The following is a 6,447-nucleotide window of genomic DNA, read 5'->3' on the forward strand; positions in this document are numbered from 1 at the left end:
TAATATGTTATTATGGTAAACTGAGTTTAGGTGGGTTTACCATTCACCTTTGCACTGGTACAGCATTAAAAGTGTGGATATATTAGGTCATATTTTGGTATGTTATGCTCCTTTGCACATTAGTATACATGTAATGTTTGTGGTTCCCATGCTTCATTTAGACTTATTTGGCCTAAGCTCCTTTCAGAACAATGTACTCCACATGAGATGCTTCCACCTGCAGAACCACGTCTCCAGCAGGGTGAGGACAGCCGCAGGCTGAGGATACCGCAGGCTGAGGACACTCGCTTCCATTGGCTGATTTGGGTCACGTGACCGTCCCACCCAATGGCTGAATTGGAGTGTTGCACTGCGGGCATTGGCTGATTTGGGTCACGTGATTTGGAGCGGCGGAAAGGAACCAAAAAATAATAATAATAAACACTGAACAGACGTAGACAAAATGGGGGCATCTTTGGACACCCCTGCGGCTTGTCCTTTGTGTAGTTATGCATATCGGGACCCGATCACGTTGAAGTGCAAGCATCGTTTCTGCAAGTTTCTGGAGTGACTTCGCGACCGGTCCGTTTTATTGTCCCGAGTGGCGGTGCAACACCTCGTACAAGATTGATTGATTGATTGATTGATTGATTGATTGATTGATTGATTGATTGAAAAGTGTATTAACAGATTGCAGAATGGGTACAGTACAGTACAGCTCAATACATACAATTGTTAAGAGGATGCAGACCTGAGAAAGACTGATGAATGAATTGAAAATGGGGGACCCTGTAAACAAGACGAAAGTATTTCTCTGGGCTGCATCCCCTTAACAATTGTGTATTGAGCTGTACTGTACTGTACCCATTGATTGATTGATTGATTGAAAAGTTTATTAACAGATTGCAGAATGGGTACAGTACAGTACAGCTCAACAATACACAGACCAGAGAAAGACTTTCGTCTTGTTTACATCAGGGTCCCCCATTTTCAATTCATCATAACATATATGACATACACGACATACAGATAGACAGTACTGCTACATCTATACATTTATGACATACCAGATTTGCAAATACAGTACTGTTTGTGCTACAAAAAGTGTCCAGAAAAAGAGTGTATATACATACATACTTCCTTAAATGTCTCAGGTGGTAGAGGCGCTGCTTCACCTTCTTTACGACTGAGTCTAATAATAATAATAATAATAATTTAGGACCTGCTCAGAGGTCATCAATCGGCACACATGCAATGCATGCATGCAATTCGTATCTGCGATTAACCCATCCCATCGTCCTTCCCCCCCAAGGGCAGCCGGGAGCAGACGGGCGTCAACGTGAGCCGCGCCAGGGGACCAATCCAAGTGCTCCTGTCCGTCTTCGTCAAGGACGCCACAGCGTTAGCGATCTGTTGTTGTGCATGTTTTTCCATTGGGTTTATCTTATCGGGGGGGAAACCCTTGCGAGCACATGCAAACATGCAAACTCCACACAGAAAGGCCCGGGAGATACCCCACCTGGGTAACTGGCATCATGGAAACCTGGTCCCCAAGCGGGAATCGAACCCTGGACCTTCTTGCTGTGAGGCGACAGTGTTAACCACTACACCACCATGCCGCTATCGTCTATGTGTGTTGTCCATGTCAGGTCCTCTGAGATGTGGACCCCCAGGTACTTGAAGCTGCTCACCCTGTCCACGGTAGCCCTGTTTATAACATTACATCTCTAATATATTGTATAACATTACATCTCTAACATACTGTAGTATTATAACATTACATGTCTAATATATTATATAACATTACATCTCTACCTACTGTAGTAGTTTAAGTAACAGGACATGTCTAACTCATCTCTGATCGCCTGTCTTCCTCTTGTATAGCTGGGCATATCTCCACTGTTGTTCCATGAGGTCTACCTGCCAAAGAAGGACGACGGGGTAAAGACCGCGTCCCGCCGCCTGGACGACCAGAACGGACACGGAGGCAGAGAGGACGTCTCCCTCCCCTGTCCCCGACTCTGTGTCCTGGACCGAGAGGAGACCGGGTTCGGGTTCCACCTGGGCTGTGTTCAGGATGAGCCCGGGACATTCATTAGCCAGGTACTCCATACTATAGGGATGCACCGATCAGACTCTTTCAGTCCCGATACTGATACCGATATACCTGGGCTTTGGGTATCGGCCGATACCGAGTACCGATCCGATACCCATTGTTCAATTAATAAACTGTATGCCTCACTGTGTGGAAGAGACTGGGATCATTCTTTTGTGCAAGGCAACATCAGGCTTGACATAGATATAAATGTACTGAATTGTTATTTATTATTAAATTAAATATAAACATATAAAAAACAATACAAATATATATATTTAAAGTGTCTCCGATACCCGATCTAGCTATTTTCGGGGCCGATATCCGATATCAATATCGGATCGGTGCATCCCTACTCCATACTGTTATACTGGATCTATAATGGATGCCTTTTATATAGTGATGCACCGATGTGAAAATTGTGGCCGATACCGATAACCGATATTAATATTGCTGTTCTGGCCGATACCGATATTTACCGATGTCGATATCTCTGTATAGAAAACACTTTTTTATGATAATCAAATAAAGAGCTATTTTCCAAAACGCATAATTTTTTTACTTTTGTAACTTATTTTCAGAAATGACTGATATTTTAAAAATATTTAAGGCCAAAACATGTAAGAAGTGTGTCGACGATATATCGGCCGATATATCGTGCATCACTACTTTTATACCAAGAATGATCTAACGTCATAATGAATATATACATTAAATCGTAAATGGTGCATTTATATAGCAGCTTTTATCCAAAGCGCTTTACAATTTTTGTTCCTCCACATTCACACACCGACGGCAGAGGCGACCACGCAAGGTGCCAACCTGCTCATCGGGAGCAGTTAGGGGTTAAGCGTCTTGCTCTTGTTTTTTTATTTTAAACAATATTTGTATTGGGTTTTACAGTACACAAGTCAGGTTTTCATTGCCATCAATTATTTGACTTGACAAAGGCCACAGGCCGAAACGTTGTGTTATAGTATATTAAACTTGGGAACACGGCAGACGGTGTGCTGACTTTTTTTTCCACAACTTTACATATCTATTTGAGTCGAGCACCCGTGACTATACTTGGGATGTGTGTGAGTCTTTTCTACTACGTTTACTACTATGCACTCAACACTGCAGCACCCAAGTTTCAGCACTGTTTGATGAACATTGTTACTCAGCTGTAAGAGTTGTACCCTTCCTTCCTGCTGACTTGGATAAAAACGTTCAGCTAAATGACTAAATGTCAATGAGCGGTGTATATATTTTCTGTTAGGATCTCTGTTTAAAGTACTGTATATTTGCATATCTTGTGTGTCAAATGTAACAGTACTATATACCTGTATGTCATGTATGTCATGATATATATCTCCTGTATATCTGTATGTCGTGTATGTCATAAATGTCACTATGAATTGAAAATGGGGGACCCTGATGTAAACAAGGCGAAAGTCTTTCTCTGGTCTGCATCCCCTTAACAATTGTGTGTATTGAGCCGTACTGTATTGTACCCATTCTGCAACCTGTTAATAACATTTTCAATCAATCAATCAATCAATCAATCAATCAATCAACTTCAATTATGTCTACTTTGTTTCCCATGTATTCCACCTTTCCTTTCAGCTCAGCATTATCCTTGACCAGCTCATCAATTTGTCTCTGACTGAACTCCAAGCTTTCCTTGAGGCTCTTAATTTCCTGCATCATCAAGTCCAACATATCCAGTTTATCAAGTCTCTTATTGATGGCCTGTAATGTTAGATTCATGTCAACCTCTCTTATTGTCAGCGCTTCCTCCAATGAAGCTTCCTCTGCATCTTCAATGTCAGAACGTGATCTTTTACTCAGTTTGGGCTTAATACAGTCTGTAATATTCTGTGACTTTATATATAATACAATATATACATACATGAACAACACATTTAACACTGTACATAACAGAATATTTTAAATAAAGTGCATGATGAGTGGTAACAGTGATTATCAAGTCCAGGTAAGTGCATGGTGCACGTGAGGGGACAGTCGATGAGCGTTTAACAGTCTGACTGCTTGGGGGAAAAAGCTGTTCTTAAATCTTGAACTCTTGGCATGTATGGACCGGTATCTCCTCCCTGGGGGAAGGAGCTGAAAGAGGTGATGTGCTGGGTGAGACTGGTCCTTGATTTCAAGTCAAGTCAAGAGTTTTAATTGTCACGGCATACAGGTATACAATGAAATGCGGGGTGATGATACACTTGGAGCGGTGGAGGCAGCAGGAGGTGAAGACGGAGGTGATGTTTGGTAGAGGAGTCCCGACGATCCTGCCTGCCGCCTTCACCACCCTCTGTAGAGCCTCTTGCTCTGCCTTTGTGCAGCTGGAGAACCACACAGACACACCGTAGGTCAGCACACTCTCTATAGTTACTGTCTGTACAATACTGCTGTAGGCCTATAATACTTATGTAAATAAGTAAGGCAATTGAAATATATCTGCAGTACAGCTCAATACACACAATTGTTAAGGGGATGCAGACCAGAGAAAGACTTCCGTCTTGTTTACATCAGGGTCCCCCATTTTCAATTCATCATAAATGTACAGTTCCCTCCCCCTTGTATATATTTACTGTATGTCACAAATGTAACAGTACTGCATGGTCTGCATCCCCTTAACAATTGTGTGTATTGCGCTGTACTGCATTCTGCAATCTGTTAATAAAGTTTTCAATCAATCAATCAATCCGGGCCTGTGACGTCACTGTACCCATTCTGCAATCTGTTAATAAAGTTTTCAATCAATCAATTAATCAATCAATCAATCAATCAATCCGGGCCTGTGACGTCACTGTACCCATTCTGCAATCTGTTAATAAAGTTTTCAATCAATCAATCAATCAATCAATCAATCAATCAAACAATCAATCAATCAATCGGTCACTGTACCCATTCTACAATCTGTTAATAAAGTTATCTATCAATCAATCAATCAATCAATCAATCAATCCGGGCCTGTGACGTCACTGTACCCATTCTGCAATCTGTTAATAAAGTTTTCAATCAATCAATCAATCAATCAATCAATCAATCAATCCAGGCCTGTGACGTCACTGTACCCATTCTGCAATCTGTTAATAAAGTTTTCAATCAATCAATCAATCAATCAATCAATCCGGGCCTGTGACGTCACTGTACCCATTCTGCAATCTGTTAATAAAGTTTTCAATCAATCAATCAATCAATCAATCAATCAATCAAACAATCAATCGGTCACTGTACCCATTCTACAATCTGTTAATAAAGTTTTCAATCAATCAATCAGGGCCTGTGGCGGTCACGTGTACCCATTCTGCAATCTGTTAATAAAGTTTTCAATCAATCAATCAATCAATCCCGCAGTGCAACGTGACCCAAATCAGCCAATGCCCGCAGTGCAACACTCCAATTCAGCCATTGGGTGGGACGGTCACGTGACCCAAATCAGCCAATGGAAGCGAGCGTCCTCACTCCTCAGCCTGCGGTATCCTCAGCCTGCTGGAGACGTGGTTCTGCAGGTGGATAGTATTGCTCCACATGGGTATTCTTTATTTCCCATGTATTTTATTCTGCCACAAGATGGCAGCAATGTGCATCAAACAGCCAAACAGCCTTATGTCATCCTGCTCTTGGTAAGGACAGAACAAGTTTAGTCTTGTATGTGTGGTGGTGTTTTTATAAGCATCCATACACGCGTCAAGAATAGCACCAATATTGAAGGTAACACAAATTAAGTGTAATAAAGTATTTAAAAACACTATGCATAACACCGTTTGTGTGAAGTCATATTACTTAATGCTTCCAGTTAGTTAGCTTAGAGATCAAACGCATTGTAATGGAGTTCATAAATACCTTCTAGTCTATATTTCTAAGGGTTCCGCAAAGTTGTTTTGGTGCGGATGTACACTTACTAAATGAGAATTTCACGATTTTATTTTTATTTTGTATACTTTTTGGTGTTTCGCCCTTTATAACAACTTGGGCATTTTATGTGACAAAATGAATTAATAAATAAAAGTGTTGTCTTATTACGACCTGCACCCGGGACTATGATTCATATCGACAAATGATGGGGTAACAGCCAGGGCGTCTGTTTCAACCATAATTAGTAGATCATTCCATGGATTTATTGAAGCTGTAATTCAAATGATTGGTCATTTGATCAAATGATCTGCAAAGCAATGTTGGTTACAGTTACCACTTAGCTTATACATATAGAAAGGGAGGGGGAGAGCGCGCAACAGGCACGCACGCAGTCGACCAGTGCGAGTGTTGCGAGAGAGACGCACTTCAGCCACACAGTCCGCTGCCTCTCGTCAAGAGAAGACCTACACCCTGCAGTGAGGCGCATCCACTCATCACTACCAATAATGTGAAAA

At 41.5% G+C, this 6,447-nt stretch overlaps 1 long non-coding RNA gene across 1 annotated transcript; it reads left to right on the top strand.

Annotated features, from left to right (window-relative positions):
• The first annotated feature begins 432 nt into the window (after positions 1 to 432).
• LOC311239655 lies at positions 433 to 1,923 on the top strand. Its single transcript, XR_014620444.1, has 3 exons — positions 433 to 561; positions 1,292 to 1,652; positions 1,864 to 1,923. It is a non-coding gene; the product is annotated as an uncharacterized lncRNA (long non-coding RNA).
• The last annotated feature ends 4,524 nt before the right edge of the window (positions 1,924 to 6,447 follow it).

Source organism: Notolepis coatsorum (genome assembly GCF_963971535.1).
Source record: "Notolepis coatsorum genome assembly, chromosome: 13".
Taxonomy (NCBI): Eukaryota; Metazoa; Chordata; class Actinopteri; order Aulopiformes; family Paralepididae; genus Notolepis; species Notolepis coatsorum.